Genomic DNA, 20,293 nt, shown 5'->3' on the forward strand with positions numbered 1-20,293 from the left:
CAGCACGCTGGCACCTGAACAGTTTCTCATCGGCCAACAGACTTTTCTTAAATATATTTGCTGCGTGGATATAAACTTAAACCAGCTTTGCAGGCATGATGCTCTATTCACACATTGAAGGTGGAAGAGATGCTCTGGGGCACAAGCTAAGTCCAGTAGCTGAAAGTGATCAACAGACTGGGTTTTATGTTTAGCCATAGAAACATAGAAAATAGGTGCAGGAGTAGGCCATTTAGCCCTTCGAGCCTGCACCGCCATTCAATGAGTTCATGGCTGAACATGCAACTTCAGTACCCCATTCCTGCTTTCTCGCCATACCCCTTGATCCCCCTAGTAGTAAGGACTACATCTAACTCCTTTTTGAATATATTTAGTGAATTGGCCTCAACAACTTTCTGTGGTAGAGATTTCCACAGGTTCATCACTCTCTGGGTGAAGAAGTTTCTCCTCATCTCGGTCTTAAATGGCTTTCCCCTTATCCTTAGACCGTGACCCCTGGTTCTGGACTTCCCCAACATTGGGAACATTCTTCCTGCATCTAACCTCTCTAAACCAGTCAGAATTTTAAACGTTTCTATGAGATCTCTCATTCTTCTGAACTCTAGTGAATACAAGTCCAGTTGATCCAGTCTTTCTTGATATGTCAGTCCCGCCATCCCGGGAATCAGTCTGGTGAACCTTCGCTGCACTCTCTCAATAACAAGAATGTCCTTCCTCAAGTTAGGAGACCAAAACTGTACACAGTACTCCAGGTGTGGCCTCACCAAGGCCCTGTACAACTGCAGTAACACCTCCCTGCCCCTGTACTCAAATCCCCTTGCTATGATCCCAGGCGTGTTACCAATACCAGCAAAATCGAAGCCCATGGAATAAAAGGGACAGTGGCAGCATGGATACTCAGTTGGTTAAGTGAGAGGAAACAGAGCATTGTGGGGAAAGGTTGTTTTTCAGACTGTAGGAAGGTACACGGTGGTGTTCCCCAGGGCTCGGTACTGGGGCCACTGCTTTTCCTGATCAATATTAATGTCACAGACCTGGGTGTACAGGGCACAATTTCCAAATCTGTAGATGGATCAAAACTTGGAAGTATAATGAATGGTGAGGGGATGGTGATAGACTTCTGGAGGACACAGACATGTTGGTGAAATGGGTGGACACAGTACAGTGAATGGTGAAGAGGATGGTGATAGACTTCAGGAGGACACAGACAGGTTGGTGAAATGGGTGGACACAGTACAGTGAATGGTGAGGGGATGGTGATAGACTTCAGGAGGACACAGACAGGTTGGTGAAATGGGTGGACACAGTACAGTGAATGGTGAGGGGATGGTGATAGACTACAGGAGGACACAGACATGTTGGTGAAATGGACAGACGTGGCAGATGAAATTTAACACAAAGGTTTGAAGTGATACATTTTGGTAGGAAGAACGAGGAGCGGCAATATAAACTAAAGGGTACATTTTTAAAGGGGGTACATGAACAGAGAGACCTAGGGGTCTATGTGCATAAATCGTTGAAGGGGGCAAGGCAGGTTGAAAAAGCAGTTTAAAAATGCTTACAGGATCCTGGGCATCATAGAGGCATAGATTACAAAACATGGATATTATGATGGACCTCTATAAAATACAGGTTCGGCCTCAAACATAGAAACACAGAAAATAGGTGCAGGAGCAGGCCATTCGGCCCTTCGAGACTGCACCACCATTCAATATGATCATGGCTGATCATGCAACCTCAGTGCTCCACCCCTGCCTTCTCTCCATACCCCCTGATCCCTTTAGCCATAAAGGCCACATCTAACTCCCTTTTGAATATAATCTAATGAACTAGACTGAACAACTTTCTGTGGTAGAGAATTCCACAGGTTCTCAACTCTCTGGGTGAAAAAGTTTCTCCTCATCTCGGTCCTACATGGCTTACCCCTTATATTTAGACCATAACCTCTGGTTCTGGACTTCCCCAACATCAGGAACATTCTACCTGCATCTAACATGTCCAGTCCCGTCAGAATTTTATAAATTTCTAAGATATCCCTTCTCATTCTTCTAAATTCCAGTGAGTATAAGCCTAGCCGATCCAGTCTTTCCTTGTATGTCAGTCCTGCCGTCCCGTGATCGGTCTGGTGAAACTTCGCTGTACTCCCTCAATAGCAAGCACGTCCTTCCTCAGATTAGGAGACCAAAACTGCACACAATACTCAAGGTGTGGTCTCACCAAGGCCTTGTACAACTGCAATAAGACTTCACTGCTCTTATACTCAAATCTCCTCGCTATGAAGGCCAGCATGCCATTTGCTTTCTTTACTGCCTGCTGTACCTGCATGCCTATCTTCAATGACTGATGTACCATGAAACCCAGGTCTCTTTGCACCTTCCCTTTTCATAATCTGTCACCATTCAGATAATAATCTGCCTTCATGTTTTTGCCACCAAAGTGGATAACCTCACATTTATCCACATTATACTGCATCTGCCATGCATTTGCCCATTCACCTAACCTGTTCAAGTCCCCCTGCAGCCTCTTAACATCCTCCTCACAGCTCGCACTGCCACCCAGCTTCGTGTCATCTGCACTATCTGCAACTGGAGTATTGTGTCCAATTCTGGGCACCGCATTTTCGAAAGTATGTGGAGGCCTTGGAGAGGGTGCAGAAAAAATGTACAAGATTGATTCCAGGGATGAGGGACTTCAGTTACTTGGATAGACTGGAGAAGCTGGGATTGTTCTCCTTAGAGCAGAGATTGAGAGGAGATTTGTTGGTTTTTAAAATCATGAGGAGTCTGGACAGAGTTGATAGAACCTGTTCCCATTGGCGGATGGGTCAAGAAGCAGATGACACAGATTTAAGGTGATGGGCAGAAGAACCAAGGGCGACGTCAGAAAAGCCCTTTTTACGCAGCGAGTGGTCAGTCTCTGGAATGCACTGCCGGAAAGGGAGATAGAGGCAAACTCAATCAAAGCTTCCAAAAGGGAGTTGGGTAAGTACAAGAAGGAGAGAAGTTTGTGGGGCTACGGGAAAGGGTGGGGGAGTGGGACCAGCTAACCAGAGCCGGCACGGGCTCGATGGACCAAATGGCCTCCTTCCGTGCTGTAACCACTCTCTGATTGTAAAGGTGATGATAAAGCTCTTGTCCAGGACGCTGCATCTCCCAGGCACTGGGACCCAGTGAGGAACAGAAACCCTGAAGCCCCACCCACTGGGGAGCCCAAGCCCCTCCCACCCAGGCTCAGCCCCGCCCACTGGGGGGGGGAACCACAAGCCCCTCCCACCCGGGCTCAGCCCCGCCCACTGGGGAGCCCAAGCCCCACCCACTTGGGGCCCAAGCCCCTTCCACCCAGGCTCAGCCCCGCCCACTGGGGGCCCTAGCCCCTCCCACCTGGGCTCAGCTCCGCCCACTGGGGGCCCAAGCCCCTCCCACCCTGGCTCAGCCCCGCCCACTGGGGGCCCAAGCCCCTCCCACCCTGGCTCAGCCCCGCCCACTGGGGGGCCACAAGCCCCGCCCCTCACACACTCGAATTGTTGAGAGTTTCGATGAGGGACTCAGTGAGGGCTTTTTTCAACTGGTATTCCAGGCTGTGAGAGAAGGGGAGCAGCATTTACAGAGCAAAGTCCCAGTCCACATCACACCCAGGTCAGACACAATCACTGCATTCATCAGAGCCCCAATATCATCGGGCTCTGAGTGTGGAAGGGCAAATGTTTGTCTGTTCTGTGTGTGGGCAAAGATTTCAAACATTCAAACATCAGTGTGACTGGAAAAGCACCAACTCGAGTGAGAGTATTCCAGTGCACCGACTGTGGAAAGGGCTTTTACCAGTTACACAACCTGAAAAAACATCGCACCATTCATAGCGGGGAGAAACCGTACACATGTTGTGTGCGTGAACGAGGCTTCAACTGATCGTCCAACTATGGAGAGTCACAAGGACACACACCATGGAGAAACTGTGTAAATGTGGGGACTGTGGGAAGGGATTCAATTCCCCCTCCCAGCTGGACACTCATCAACGCAGTCACACCGGGGAGGCCGTTCAGTTGCTCTTGCTGTCTGAAGACTTTCAAAGAATCATCAAACCTGCTGAAATACCAACAAATGTTCACTGACGAGGGATCATTTAGGTGCTGTCACTGTGCAAAGACATTTGCTCACTCGTCCAACCTACTGAAACACCAGTGAGTTCACATCAGGTAAAGGTTGTTCACCTGCTCCGTATGTGGGAAGGGAGTCACTCGTTCATCTAAACTGCTGACCCACAAGTGAGTTCACACTGGGAAGAGGCCATTCTCCTGCTGCATGTGTGGGATGAGATTCACTCCGTCATGCAACCTCTGGACACACCAGCTTGTTCACACTGATAATAGATCTTTGAAATGTTCTGACAGTGAGAAGAGCTTTAAAAGCACAAAGGTTCTGCTGACACACCAGCGAATTCACACTGCGGAGATGCTGTTCACCTACCCCGAGTGTGCAAAGGGACTCACTAATTTATCCAACCTGCTGAGGCACCAGCAAGTTCACAAGTGAGTACAGGGATTGGATTCTGCTGTTAATCATATCCAGGACTGAACCATGTTCATTCGGGCAGTTGGGGTTTGGTAAAACTGATGTTAGTAACCCCTATAACTGGGCTGGAGTTTAATCTGTATCAATGTCCAATAAATCAGGTTTGTGTCCCACACACACAGTGTGTCAGGTCCTTGATTTCTCGACAATAAGCCAAACTGATTGCACACTTGTTACAAATTGTGTGGAATACATCTGAGAACTGAGTTCTCACAACTTTTTTAAAGATGGATCTACCAGGTGTCCAAGTCTGACAGGAAATACATTTCTATTATATCACAGGTCCAGTCCAACTATCCAGGGCAGTGAGTCCCTGTAATATTGTTTTTTAACCTATGGGAAATATTCTGATAATCTGTTATTGTCACAGGGCAAAGCAGTATTTTTAGTTTAACATCAATTTAATCAAACTCAATGGGCAATTGATCTTCAAAGGGACAGTGTCGGCAGTTCTGAAGCTCATTTCTCTCTGTGAGTAAGTCAGAATGAGAAGCTGATGTTTCACAAAGGGAGACCTCGCCAGACCAAAGGACATTGGTGGCGTTTAACAGGCTGTTTGTGTCACTGGGCTACAGGAGGCTATTTGTGACATAAGGAAAGCTGGTCACAGCAAACAAACAGTTTACCGGCCTGTCCAGGGCCCACTCAGACCCCACCTTCTCTCTCTCACTATTGGTTGTGCTGCAGTAATTGCTCCTCTGACATTTCCTCTCTTGTCCCTCCTACACCCCTAATACACGGCCCTACACAATCTCCCTCCCCCTACATCCTCACTGTGCTGGAACCCACACCAGTCTTCCCATCTGCTCCTTGTTCTCTCCCTGGATCCTGAAACTGCAGAACTAACTCTTCCTCTCCTGAAGTCTACAGGCTCTAAAACTGAAGCTTGGTGGCCCTCAGTCCCTACTCCGTGATTTACCTCCCCTTCTCTCCTCCTCTTTCCCCCTTGGTTGTGTTCTACACTCTGGGCCTTGGCCTTCCCCATGGATTCTCAGTATGAACAGGGGGATGTGTGTTGAGACAGGATGTCCCACCTCTCCACCTTTAAAGGGTCATGGAGAGGACCCGCTGGGCTGAATGGCCCTGCTTTATGACATCACTGCAGTGCCTAGCAACCACCCTCCCTGAGCCTTGCTCATTATAGAAACATAGAAACATAGAAAATAGGTGCAGGAGTAGGCCATTCGGCCCTTCGAGCCTGCACCGCCATTCAATGAGTTCATGGCTGAACATGCAACTTCAGTACCCCATTCCTGCTTTCTCGCCATATCCCTTGATCCCCCTAGTAGTAAGGACTACATCTAACTCATTTTTGAATAAATTTAGTGAATTGGCCTCAACAACTTTCTGTGGTAGAGAATTCCACAGGTTCACCACTCTCTGGGTGAAGAAGTTTCTCCTCATCTCGGTCCTAAATGGCTTACTCCTTATCCTTAGACTGTGACCCATGGTTCTGGACTTCCCCAACATTGGGAACGTTCTTCCTGCATCTAACCTGTCTAAACTCGTCAGAATTTTAAACGTTTCTATGAGATCCCCTCTCATTCTTCTGAACTCCAGTGAATACAAGCCCAGTTGATCCAATCTTTCTTGGGCTGGGTTGAGCTCAGTGCTGTTACAGGAAGGGAAACAGGAACAGGATTTGGCCCGTGTGGAACCCAGGATTAATGGGGAGAGGTACAGGATCAATTTATACCTTATTGAGTGAGAAATGTCAGTGTCCCGGACACTCCCTGTCCCTCAGTATCTGTGTCGGGGAGCGACCGATGGATTCACTCTGTATCTAGCCTGTGCAGTGCCCGACTGGAAAGTGGTTGATGCTGGCATGAGGTGCTTAGCTCAATGAACACAACATTTATCCCAAAGATGATCAGATTAACCCATCAGCTTCTCCCCTGGGCACAGGTCCTGAAGGACTGGGAGTGTCTCTAATAATTTGGCTGCTGTCCTTAATCAAATTTAAACACCTCACTCATCACTTTTTAAAATTCCTTCATGCGATGTGGGTGTCGCCTCTCACCTCTCATTCTTCCAAACGCTAGAGAATATAGGCCTGGTCTACTCAATCTCTCATAGGACAACCCCCCCATCCCAGGAATCAGTCTGGTGAACCTTCATAGAAACATAGAAACATAGAAAATAGGTGCAGGAGTAGGCCATTCGGCCCTTCTAGCCTGCACCGCCATTCAATGAGTTCATGGCTGAACATTCAACTTCAGTACCCCATTCCTGCTTTCTCGCCATACCCCTTGATCCCCCTAGTAGTAAGGACCTCATCTAACTCCTTTTTGAATATATTTAGTGAATTGGCCTCAACAACTTTCTGTGGTAGAGAATTCCACAGGTTCACCACTCTCTGGGTGAAGAAGTTCCTCCGCATCTCGGTCCTAAATGGCTTATCCCTTATCCTTAGACTGTGACCTCTGGTTCTGGACTTCCCCAACATTGGGAACATTCTTCCTGCATCTAACCTGTCTAACCCCGTCAGAATTTTAAATGTTTCTTTGAGGTCCCCTCTCATTCTTCTGAACTCGTTGCACTCCCTCTGATACGTTCGTAATAAACTGAATACTGTGTACAATGAGCAAGTGTGACCTTAGCTCCTTTAATAAGATTCCAGAGTGCAGGTACCGTGTGGGTGGCCTGCTTATATACTGTGCTCCCAAGAGATGCTGGGATCCCTTGGGACTCCAACAGGTAGGCCCTCTGGTAGTAGTGTAATACAGGTTACAAGGGGTTAAATACATAACATCACTCCCCCGTGAAGTCAATAGTACACTTATTTACAAGGTGAGATGATCTGGGGCTTTTCACTCCCTTGTCGATTGTCTCGGTACAAATGCGAATGTGGATGAGGTGGTTAGTTCTTCACTGGGCTGCTGGGGATGGTGAGTTCAGCTTCATGGTCAACCATGATGTCAGTTGCCACTTGTGTGTGTGTTGGAGGGTCAAAGTTGGTGGTGTCTTCTTTGGGTTGTTCGTAGCTGTTGGTGAACTGTAATTTGATTTGGTCTAAATGTTTTCTGCATGTTAGTCCATTGGCCAATTTGACCTGGAACACCCTACTCCCCTCCTTGGCTATGACCGTGCCAGCGAGCCATCTGGGACCCTGTCCATATTTGAGTACAAACACAGGATCATTGATCTCAATATCGCATGACAAATTTGTGCGGTCATGGTACATACTTTGTTGATGCCGCCTGCCCTCCACGTGATCATAGAGATCAGGGTGAACAAGAGAGAGCCTTGTTTTGAGAACGCTTTTCATGAGCAGCTTGGCTGGGGGAACGCCGGTGAGTGAGTGGGGTCTGGTGCGGTAGCTGAGCAGCACTCGGGATAGGCAGAACTGCAGGGAGCCTTTCGACACGCATTTCAGGCTTTGCTTGATGGTCTGAACTACCCACTTTGCCTGGCTGTTGGATGTGGGCTTGAATGGGGCAGATGTGACGTGCTTGATCCCATTGCAGGTCATGAATTCCTTGAATTCAGAACTGGTGAAACACGATCCATTGTCGCTGATCAGGACATCAGGAAAGCTGGGCAAGGCAAACATGGCTCGTAGGCTTTCAATAGTGGCCGTGGACATGCTTACAGACATTATTGCACATTCAATCCATTTTGAGTAAGCATCCACGACAACCAAAAACATTTTGCCTAGAAATGGGCCCGCGTAGCCCACATGGATCCTCAACCACGGTTTGGAGGGCCACGACCACAAACTTAGCGCTGCCTCTCTGGGTGCATTGCTCAGCTGAGAGCAAGTATTGCACTGGCGCACGCATGACTCTAAATCTGAGTCAATGCCGGGCCACCACAGATGGGATCTGTCTATGGCTTTCATCATTACAATGCCTGGGTGTGTGCTGTGCAGTTCACAAATGAACATATCTCTGCCTTTCTTGGGCACGACCACACGATTGTCTCACAACAGACAGTCCGCCTGCAGGGACATTTCGTCTTTGTGCCTGTGGAATGGCTTAATCGCCTCCTGTATCTCCGCTGGGCACCGGACCAGCTTCCTGGAGGATAGTTTTTTTTACCAAGGACAGTAAAGGATCGTGGCTGGTCCAGGTCCTGATCCAGTGGGCTGTAATGGGGGACTTTTCATTTTCGAATGCATCCATTACCGTGAGCAAGTCCGCTGGCTGTGTCATTTCCACCGGTGGTGGGCAATGACAGCCGACTGAGAGCATCAGCGCAGTTCTGTGTGCCCGGTCTGTGGTGGATTACTTAGTTGTACGCTGACAGCGTGAGCGCCCATCTTTGGATGCGGGCAGAGGCATTGGTGTTAATCCCTTTACTCTCAGAGAACAGTGATATGAGTGGCTTGTGGTCAGTTTCAAGTTCAAACTTGAGGCCAAATAAGTACTGGTCCATTTTCTTTACCCAGTAAACGCACGCTTTTTCAATCATGCTGTAGGCCCTTTCGGCCTTGGAAAACTTCCTGGATGCATAAGCGACCGGTTGCAAAATCCCCGATTCGTTAGCCTGTTGTAACACACACCCGACCCTGTATGACGACACATCACAAGCTAGCACTAATCTTTTACAAGGGTTATACAGGACAAGCAGTTTGTTTCAACACAACAGATTTCTGGCTTTCGGAAAGGCAGCCTCTTGTGAATTCCCCCATACCCAGTCGTCTCCCTTGCGCAGTAGCACATGTAGGGGTTCTAGCAGGGTGCTTAACCCAGGCAGGAAATTACTGAAATAGTTAAGGAGTCCCAGGAACGATCGCAGCTCCATCACATTCTGTGATCTCAGCGCGTTCTTGATGGCCTCCGTCTTGGCATCGGTGGGTCTGATGCCATCTGCTGCAATTCTTCTTCCCAGGAACTCAACCTCCTGTGCCAGGAAAATATATCGAGCATTTCAACCTGAGTCCCAACTGACTAAGAACCTCTTCCAGATTCTTCAAGTGCTCGATGGTGTCCTGACCTATAACCAGGATATTGTCCTGGAAAACCACAGTGTGAGGAACTGACTTTAGCAGGCTCTCCATGTTCCATTGGAAGATTGACGCAGCTGACCGAATCCTGAACGGGTATCTGTTATAGATGAACAGACCTTTGTTCATGCAGTTGAGGCCTTTCGAAGACTTCTCCAGCTCCTGTGTCATGTAGGCCGAGGTCAGGTCCAGCTTGGTGAATGTCTTTCCTCCAGCCAGAGTCACAAATAGGTCGGATGCCTTGGGTAGCGGGTACTGGTCCTGTAGCGAAAACCGGTTAATCGTTACTTTATATTCCCCACAAATTCTGACCGTGCTGTCTTCTTTAAGTACTGGGACAATCAGATTAGCCCACTCAGTGAATTCCACTGGCACGATGATGCCTTCTCGCTGCAGCCTGTCCAGCTCAATTTCCACTTCCTTATGCATCATATATGGTACTGCCCATGCCTTGTGGTGGATGGGTCGTGTACCGGGGATGAAATGGATTTGCACTTTCACCCCTGAGAAGCTTCCAATGCCTGGCTTGAACAACGATGGGAACCTGCTCAAAACCTGGGCACATGAGGCGTCGTTGACGGACGAAAGCGCTCGGATGTCTTCCCAGTTCCAGCGGATTTTTCCCAGCTAGCTTCTGCCAAACACTGTGGGGCCATCCCCTGGCACAATCCACAGTAGGAGTTCGTGTTCTGCTCCATCATAGGAGACTTTGACTTCTGCACTGCCAATTACAGGGATTATTTGCTTGGTGTAAGTCCTTAGTTTGGTGTGAATGGGGCCGAGCTTGGGCCTGTGTGTCTTTTTGCCCCACTGCCTGTCGTTAGCCTTTTTACTCATTATCGACTGACTCGCACCCGTGTCCAGTTCCATAGATACTGGAATTCCGTTCAGTTCAACTTTCAACATTATTGGTGGATATTTCGTGGTGAATGTGTGCACCCCGTACACTTCTGCCTCCTCGGTATGAGTTTCCAATTCAGCCTGATCCACAGCGGATCGATCTTCCTCTGCAACGTGGTGGTTTGCAGGGTTTGCAGTTCACCTGCACATTCACTGGAGGTGTCCCATTGTTCTGCAACCATTGCATGCATAGTGTTTTAAGTGCCATTGATGGGGCCAATGATCATCTCCACAGCACCAACAAGGTGTTAACTGCCTCGCATTAACCATTGATGGTGGACTCTGGGTCATCTGAGGTCGGGCAGCAACAGCCGGCGTGTACGTTCTGCCATGTATATTTCTGCTCGAAAACAGCATTACTTTGTGCACAGTACTGGTCGAAACGTCTTTACTCTGCTAAATCTGTTTGGTGTTGTCGCTGGTAGACATAAGTGCCTGGGCTATTGTTATGGCTTTACTTAGATTCGGAGTTTCAACAGTCAATAGTTTGCGAAGGATTAGCTCATGGCCAATGCCCAGTACAAAAAAGTCTCTAAGCATTTGTTCTAGGAATCCCTCAATTCACAATATCCTGTGAGGCGCCTTAGTTCGGCGACATAGCTCGCCAATTACTGGCACTCTGACCGTTGACATGTGTAGAATTGATATCTCGCCATAAGAACACTTTCCTTATGATTTATTTGCTCCTGGACCAGCGTACACAATAATTCATAAAATTTAGCTGTTGGTTTTGCCGGAGCTAGGAGATTCTTCATGAGGTCATAGGTTGTTGCCCCACAGACAGTTAGGAGGATCGCCCTTCATGTGGCAGCGTTCTCGTCCTCTTCCAACTCATTGGCCACGAAGTATTGGTCAAGTCTCTCCACGAAGGCCTCCCAATCATTCCCTTCTAAGAACTTCTCCAGGATACCAACAGTTCTTTGCATTTTTGCGCGGTTGTTCGTTACCTCATCACCAATTGATAGCTCATAATAAAGGATGAAACTGAGTACTGTGTACAATGAGCAAGTGTGACCTTAGCTCCATTAATGAGACTCCAGAGTGTAGGTACCTCATGGGTGACCTGCTTATATACCTGTTGGAGTCCTAAGGGATGCTGGGATCCCTTGGGACTCCAACAGGTGGGCCCTCTGGTGATAGTGTAATGCAGATTGCAAGGGGTTAAATACATAACACCCACGACCACCGTCCTGGGGCCAATACTTATCACTTTGCTGTGTGTGGGAGCTTGCTGTGCATGAATTAGCTGCGGCGTTTCCCACATTACAACAGCTACCACATGGGAATGTGCTGTGAGGGGCTTGCAGGGGTCCTGAGGCTGTGAATGGTGCTGTTGAAATACAACGCTGGGTGTGAGCACGTGTGAGGGGGAATGGGGCTGGGAGAGGTTACTGACTCTGTGCAGACCCAGTACAGGAAATACAATCGCTGGCCTCCCTCATCTTCACCGTCCTCCGCTGCCCCTGATGCTGATCTAACAGGCCCAGAACTATTGGTGAGTCACCACAGGCCGCACCGGGCGGGAGGGAGGGGGATAATCGTGTACAGTGGAGGAAAGGTAACCATGTTCGGGTGTGGGGTGGGTATGTACGGGGGGTGGAGGGGGCCTGTGGAGGGGAGGAGGACGGGGGAGGGGGGGTAACCATGTGCAAGCGGCGGGGGGGGGAGGGAGAGAGAGGAGGGGGAGAGGGTGAGGGGGGGAGAGAGAGGGGGAGGGAGGGGGAGAGAGAGGGGGCGGGAGGAGGGGAAGGGGCGAGGGTGAAGAGGGAGGGTGAAGAGGGGAGGGGGAGAGGGAGAGGGGGAGAGGGGAGAGGGAGGTGGGGAGAAGGGAGAGGGAGGTAGGGTGACTGCGGGTAAGGTGCAGAGAGTGTGGGAGGGAGAGAGAGAGGGGGGAGAGAGAGGGAGGTGGACAGGAGAGGGGGAGAGGGAAGGAGAGGGGAGAGGGGCGGGTGAGAGAGGGGGGAGAGCGAGAGAGTATATCTTGCGCTCTCTCTCAAAATCTCTCCCTCTCTGTCTCTCCCTCTCTCCCTCTCTGTCATAAGAACAGAAGAAATAGGGGCAGGAGTAGGCCATATGGTCCCTCGAGCCTGCTCCACCATTCAATACAATCTCCCCCTCCCCCTCTCAACCTCCTCCCCCTCTCAACCCCCATTCCCATCTCAACCCCCTCCCCCTCTCAACCCCCTCCCCCTCTCACCCCTCCACCTCCCTCTCCCCCTCCAATCTTGGCTGATCCGATCATGGACTCAGCTCCACTTCCCCGCTTGCTCGCCATAACCCCTTATTCCCTTATCATTTAAGAAACTATCTATTTCTATCTTAAATTTATTCAATGTCCCAGCTTCCACAGCTCTCCAAAGCAGCGAATTCCACAGATTTACAACCCTCTGAGAAAATAAATTTATCTTTGTCTGTTTTGAATGGGCGATCCCTTATTCTAAGATCATGCCCTCTAGTTCTAGTCTCCCCCATCAGTGGAAACATTCTCTCTGCATCCACCTTGTAAAACGCCCTCATAATCTTAAATGTTTTGATAAGATCACCTCTCATTCTTCTGAATTCCAATGAGTAGAGGCCCAACCTACTCAACCTTTCCTCATAAGTCAACCCCCTCATCTCTGGAATCAACCTAGTGAGCCACCTCTGAACTGCCTCCAAAGCAAATATATCCTTTCTTAAGTATGGAAACCAAAACTGCACGCAGTATTCCAGGTATGGCCTCACCAATACCCTTTATAACTGTAGCAAGACTTCCCTGCTTTTATACTCCATCCCCTTTGCAATACCAGCCAAGGTATCATTGGCCTTCCTGATCACTTGCTGTACTTGCATTCTATCCTTTTGTGTTTCATGTACAAGTACGCCCTGGTCCCGCTGTACTGAAGCACTTTGCAATCTTCCTCCATTTAAATAATAATTTGCTCTTTGATTTTTTTTCTGCCAAAGTACATGACCTCACACTTTCCAACATTATACTCCATCTGCCAGATTTTCGCCCACTCACTTAGCCTGTCTATGTCCTTTTGCAGATTTCTTGTGTCGTCCTCACACATTGCTTTTCCTCCCATGTTTGTATCATCAGCAAACTTGGTTACATTACACTCGGTCCCTTCTTCCAAGTCTTGAATATAGATTGTATTAATGGTCCCAGCACTGATCCCTGCAGCATCCCACTAGTTACTAATTGCCAAACAGAGAACAAACCATTTATCCCGACTCTCTGTTCTCTGTTAGTTAGCCAAACCTCTATCCATGCTAATATATTTCCCCAATCCCGTGAACTTTATTTTGTGCAGAAGGTGTCACATACCATGTATTTAGAAACATAGAAACATAGAAATTTACATCGCAGAAGGAGGCCATTTCAGCCCATTATGTTCGCGCGGCCACCAAAGAGCCACACGGCCCTTGGTCAGCAGCCCTAATGGTTAAATATAAACCTATGAACAATGACGGAAAGGCAAAGAGCACCCAGCCCAACCAGTCTGCCTCACCACAACTGTGACACTCCTTATACTGAAACATTCTACACGCCACCCCAACCAGACCCATCTGATCTCCTGGAAGAGACAAAAACCAGGTAAAAACCCAGGCCAATTTAGAGAGACAAAATGTGGGAAAATTCCTCTCCGACCCATCCAGGTGATCGAAAATAGTCCAGGAGATCATCCTGGTTGTATTTTATTCCCTGCAGCACTCACCATTATATCTGCACCGTCCAACAAAAGGTCATCCAGTCTAATCCCAATTACAGCTCTAGGTCTATAACTGTGCAGGTTACTGCACTTTAAGTGCCCATCCATCCATCTCTTAAAAGTAGTGAGGGTTTCTGCATCCACCACTCTTCCAGGCAGTGAGTTCCAGATCCCCACAACCCTCTGCGTTAAGAAACCAACCCCCCCCCCACAACAAATCCCCTCTAAAACTTCCACTAACCACCTTAAAACTATGCCCCCTCGCAATAGACCCCTCCACCAATGGAAATAGACCCTTATTATCCACTATGTCCAGGCCCCTCAATATTTTGTACATCTCAATGAGGTCTCCTCTCAACCTCCTCTGTTCCAATGAGAACAAACCCAGCCTATCCAATCTGTCCTCATAACTAAGATTCTCCATTCCAGGCAGCATCCTAGTAAATCTCTTCTGCACCCTCTCTAGTGCAATGACGTCCTTCTATAATACGTCGACCAGAACTGCAAGCAATACTCGAGCTGTGGCCTAACCAAAGTATTATACAATTTAAGCATAACCTCCCTGCTCTTTTATTCAATGCCTCAGCCAATAAAGGCAAGCATTCGATATGCCTTCTTAACCACCTTATCCTCCTGGCCTGCCACTTTCAGGGATCTGTGTACAAGCACTCCAAGGTCCCTTTGTTCATCTACACTATTAAGTGGCCTATCGCTTAATGTGTATGCCCTATCCGTATTAGCCCTCCCAAAGTGCATTACCTCACACTTCTCTGAATTAAATTCCATTTGCCACTGCTTTGCCCACCTGACCAGTAGATTGATATCCTCCTGCAGCCCATTACGTTTCTCTTCATTATCAACCACACAGCCAATTTTAGTCTCGTCTGCAAACTTCTGAATCATACTCCCTATATTCAAATCTAAATCGTTGATATATACCACGAAAAGAAAAGGACCCAGTACTGAGCCCTGCAGAATCACACTGGAAATATCCTTCCAGTCACAAAAACATCCATCAATCATTACCCTTTGCTTCTTACTCCAAGCCAATTTTTGAATCAATTTGCCACTTTGCCCTGGATCCCATGGGCTTTAACCTTCATGATCAGTCCATCATGTGGAACCTTATCAAAAACCTTGCTGAAGTTCATATATATTACATTGTACACACAACCCTCATCGACCGTCTCGGTTACCTCCTCAAAAAATTCAATCAGGTTAGTCAGAAACGACCTTCCCTTAACAAATCCTTGCTGACTGACCCTAATTAATCCTTGCCTTTCCAAATGCAGGTTAGGCTGACAGGCCTGTAATTATTCGGCCGATCCCTTTCTTCCTTCTTAAACAAGGGTACTACATTAGCAGTCCTCCAATCCTCCGGCACCATGCCCAGATCCAAAGAGGACTGGAAAATGATGGTCAAGGCCTCTGCTCTTTCCTCTTTTGCATTCGTTCATGGGATGTGGGCGTCCCACAGGTTACCTCGTAAACAGCTGGCGACCAAAGCGGCCTGGAAGAGTGCTCCAGCCACGGGCGGAGTGAAGAAGCCTCATCGCTACAGACCCGGCACCGTGGCTTTGAGGGAGATCCGCCGCTACCAGAAATCCACCGAGCTGCTGATCCGCAAACTGCCCTTCCAGCGCCTGGTGCGGGAGATCGCTCAGGACTTCAAGACCGACCTGCGCTTCCAGAGCTCGGCCGTCATGGCCCTGCAGGAGGCCAGCGAGGCTTACCTGGTGGGGCTCTTTGAGGACACCAACCTGTGCGCCATCCACGCCAAGCGAGTCACCATCATGCCCAAAGACATCCAGCTGGCCCGCCGCATCCGCGGGGAGCGCGCCTAGACTCCCCCTGCCTCGGCTCGGAGCTTCAGCACCAAGTGAAACAACGGCTCTTTTCAGAGCCACCAAATCAACAAAAGAAAGAGCTGCGATCTCCTGTAACCAGAGCTTCGTGTTGTTCATTAACCCATTGTAGGGACGGGCAGAGGGTGTGGTATTGATTACTGATCGTGTGTTCATATACCAGCTCGGTTCACATGAGCTTTGACTAATATAAACTAATGAGCCCTTTAATATTTTCAGAAACTGACATCGGCTTTGCGTCGCTCTGACCTCGAGTTCCCCGGGGCAGAGCACAGATTTCCCCATTCGGTGTTGCCGGAGAATGGGGACAGGCAGATCTGGGAAGCACTGCAATGGATCCGGGTCCTGTATGTGTATATCGCTCGCTGATGCAGTGCGGTGTAAACTGACTGGCTTAGCAGAGAAATACACAGCCGGAACGGCCGGAGCTCCCGAGAACAAAAACAGCATTCAAACTATCTCAAACCAGACAAGAATTAAACTAGGCCCTTTCATTACTATATTAATTCATCATCGCCGACTCTCTAGTTTTCAGACACATTAAATAATATTTAAGGAACCGGTGGCGGTATTTATACAATTGTTGAGTGACAACTGTAGTTCAGTTATTCGCTGTTAACTGGAAGAGTGTATGTGTGAGTAGAGAACCGTAATGCAGAGACTGGGAACTGAAAACTCCCGCATACGGATAAGGGGTAAGCCATTTAGGACTGAGATGAGGAGAAACTTCTTCACTCAGAGTTGTGAACCTGTGGAATTCCCTACCGCAGAGAGTTGTTGATGCCAGTTCGTTGGATATATTCAAGAGGGAGTTAGATGTGGCCCTTATGGCTAAAGGAGATCAAGGGGTATGGAGAGAAAGGGGTACTGAGGTGAAAGATCAGCCATGATCTTATTGAATGGTGGTGCAGGCTCGAAGGGCCGAATGGTCTACTCCTGCACCTATTTTCTACGTTTACATGTCTGAAATAAGCCAATCTATCGGTACATGAATTCAAGGGCTCTCACTCCATTAAGTCAGTAAGCAGCCCTTCTACAGATACTGTGAATGTCTCTGAAAAGAGCCTTTGGTTATTAGATTAAATCTTGGCCGCTTTACTTGGTCTTGGACGAAGTGGTGGTTTTCTTGGGCAGCAACACAGCCTGAATATTAGGCAGCACCCCACCTTGAGCAATGGTCACCTTTCCCAGCAGCTTATTGAGCTCCTCGTCGTTGCGGATGGCCAGCTGCAGGTGCCTGGGGATGTTGCGGATCTTCTTGTTGTCGCGGGCCGCGTTGCCGGCCAGCTCCAGGATTTCAGCGGTCAGATACTCGAGCACAGCAGCCATGTAAACCGGGGCTCCGGCACCCACACGCTCAGCATAGTTCCCATTTCACAGGAGTCTATGAACACGGCCCACAGGGACCTGCAGTCCGGCCCGGGAGGAACGAGACTTGGCCTTGGCCCGAGCTTTACCGTCGGTTTTTCCTCTTCCAGACAATCCACAGGTTCAGAGAAAGAATGCGAAACTCCTCCCTCATCTGCTCTTCTTATACATTCTGGACGGATGCAGGGAGTGAACTTGTGATTGGTCGCTCTGCGGTACATTTCATTGGTCTTTTCCGATGACCAATCACCATGTGTTTAGCCCGCCAATGAAAAGAAGGCGAAAATTATTGTTCGACATCCAACGAATCTTCAATTTCAAAAACCCCGCCAATAATTTTTACAATGCGGATTATGTTAATAAATTCATCATTAGCCAAAGATTTCCAAACACTTTTTATTCCATATTGCCTTCCAAATTCCAGGATGTTACAATCAGGATTAAATTATGGTTCACTTTCAAACATTCTGTAACGGGACACATTCCAGCTCAATCTTTGTACAATTTGGGAATCACAGATCATGGATCGATCCTCCGCACAGGCGGGAGTGAGACCAGAACTGGGAGTCCTTCTGTGAAAAGAGAAGAGGGACAGAGTGTTCAAACTGCCCCGTTCTGGTCTCTGTAAGAACTCCCATTCTGGGTTGTTGCACACGCAGGCCCCGGGTAATAAGCGGGTTGACTAACTAGAATTTTTTTTATTCAAAAGGGCTTGAGAGAATGAGGTGAATAAAGTCTGAGTCTCCCCCCTTAAAACAAGACCATAATTCGTCGGCAGGCGACCAGGGAGTGTTTATAGTTTAATGGGAGGGAAATTCATCAACGAAGCTAAGGCTGAACCGGACAGTAAAACCGATTATCTGAAAATTCGTATCTAAATCTACCCTGGATCTTTAAATGTTGTCAAAAACACTTGCTCAGGAAATAACTGCAGTAAATTGAGGTTAAAGGATGACGCGTTTGTGCAGCTCTTTCAGAGAGGTTTTGGGTGGCTCTTAAAAGAGCCGTTGTGTTTGGGGTTTGTTCCGTCAGAACAGCGTGGAGCTTTACTTGGAGCTGGTGTACTTGGTGACCGCCTTTGTCCCTTCCGACACAGCGTGCTTGGCCAACTCCCCAGGCAGCAGCAGGCGCACGGCGGTCTGGATCTCCCGGGAGCTGATGGTGCAGCGCTTGTTGTAATGGGCCAGGCGGGAAGCCTCACCCGCGATGCGCTCGAAAATATCGTTCACAAACGAGTTCATGATGCCCATGGCTTTGGAGGAGATGCCGGTGTCGGGGTGAACCTGCTTCATCACTTTGTAGATGTAGATGGAGTAACTCTCCTTCCTCGACTTTCTGCGCTTCTTGCCGCCCTTCGGTGCCGTTTTCTTGATCACTTTCTTGGCGCCTTTCTTGGCAGTAACGGATTTCTTCTCTTCAGGCATCGTCTTGTTCAATCCGACCCAGACATGACGTAAACTCAGCTCGGAGCTCGCATTATATCGGCAGCCCCACACTCCGCCCACAGCCCTATGCTAATGAGGGATGGGTGAAGGCAACGATTGTGATTGGTTCATTCGCTGCGTTGTCAATTGCCATTGTTCTGTAATTCTCTGATTGGATGTTTAAAGAGACCAATCAGATTTACTGCTCGCCACAATCTCAAATTCTTAAATTAGGTCATCAGTTACATCCCCTCCCGAGCCATATTCTGTTCTTTATCGATCTAGATGTCTACATGTTCGACAGACATTGACCGGTTTGTAACCGAGATTGCCTGAGGGTCACTTCTGGTCAGGACTTGGAAGTCCTTCTGTGAGGGCAAAAGACCCTCACTGTCCATCCGCCCTGATGCTGCCTTCCTCCCACCATTTAATTCAACACCTTTCTTATCTGTCACTGCTGTAACTATATTAGTTGTTTCAGTGTTACCTTCACCTGGAATATGTCGTACCTTCTGTGCCGTAAACCGCCTATTTCCCTTAGCATAGGGGACATAAATTTAAAGTAATTGGCAAAAGGTTTAGAGGGGAAATTTCTTCACGCAGAGGGTGGTGGGGGTCTGGAACTCACTGCCTGAAAGGGTGGTAGAGGCAGAAAACCTCACCATATTTACAACTACTTGGACGTGCACTTGAAGTGCCGTAACCTGCAGGGTTACGGACCTAGAGCTGGAAAGTGGGATTCGGCTGGATAGCCTTTTGTTCGCCGGCACGGACACGATGGGCCGAAGTGGCCTCCTTCCGTGCTGTAAGCTTCGATGATAGATGTCTATAATTCTGAAACAAAGGACATTCCGTCCATCGTGCATTTGCCGATTTAAAACATAGAGGCCTTGGCGAAAAATATCTATCGAAACAGAACAAAATATAAATCAACTATACCTCCCTCCTCCCCCCATCTCCACTCCCTGTGAGGCGGTGGGTGGCACTTCGAAGAGCCTTTGCTTTGTGCTTGGGGGAAGAGGGTCGCGTTGAATCCATAGAAAGTGCGGCCCTGCCGTTTCAGAGTGTACACCACATCCATGGCAGTGACCGTCTTGCGCTTGGCTGCTCATTGTAGGCCTAAACTGACCGGCTAAGGAGAAAAATAAACAGCCCGGAGATCCCGGGAACAGAACCAGCATCAAACTCTCAAACCAGACCAGAATTAAACTAGGCCCTTTTAAAAACCGCCGATTCTCTTCATACAGTTTTCATTGATAGACTAAATAATATTTAGGGAACCAGTTGCGGTATTTATACAATTTTTGAGTCTCTGACAACTGTAGTTTAATTATTAGCTACTAACAAAACAGTTTGTGTGAGCAGAAAACCATAATGCAGATACCAGGAACTGAAAATTCCGCATACAGGTCTGAAATAGGCCAATTTATTGGTACCTGAACTCAAGGTCTCCATTAAGACAGTAAGATGCCCTTCCAGATATTGTGAGTGGCTCTGAAAAGAGCCTTTGGGTTATTAGTTTAAA

The 20,293-nt window shown here is 48.3% G+C and overlaps 1 protein-coding gene across 1 annotated transcript in view; it reads left to right on the plus strand.

Moving 5' to 3' along the window:
• LOC139274101 (zinc finger protein 420-like) overlaps nt 1–20,293 on the plus strand; it is a 506,104-nt gene that overhangs the window by 173,460 nt on the left and 312,351 nt on the right. The window lies entirely within an intron of this gene.

Source organism: Pristiophorus japonicus, chromosome 9 (assembly GCF_044704955.1).
Source record: "Pristiophorus japonicus isolate sPriJap1 chromosome 9, sPriJap1.hap1, whole genome shotgun sequence".
NCBI lineage: Eukaryota > Metazoa > Chordata > Chondrichthyes > Pristiophoridae > Pristiophorus > Pristiophorus japonicus.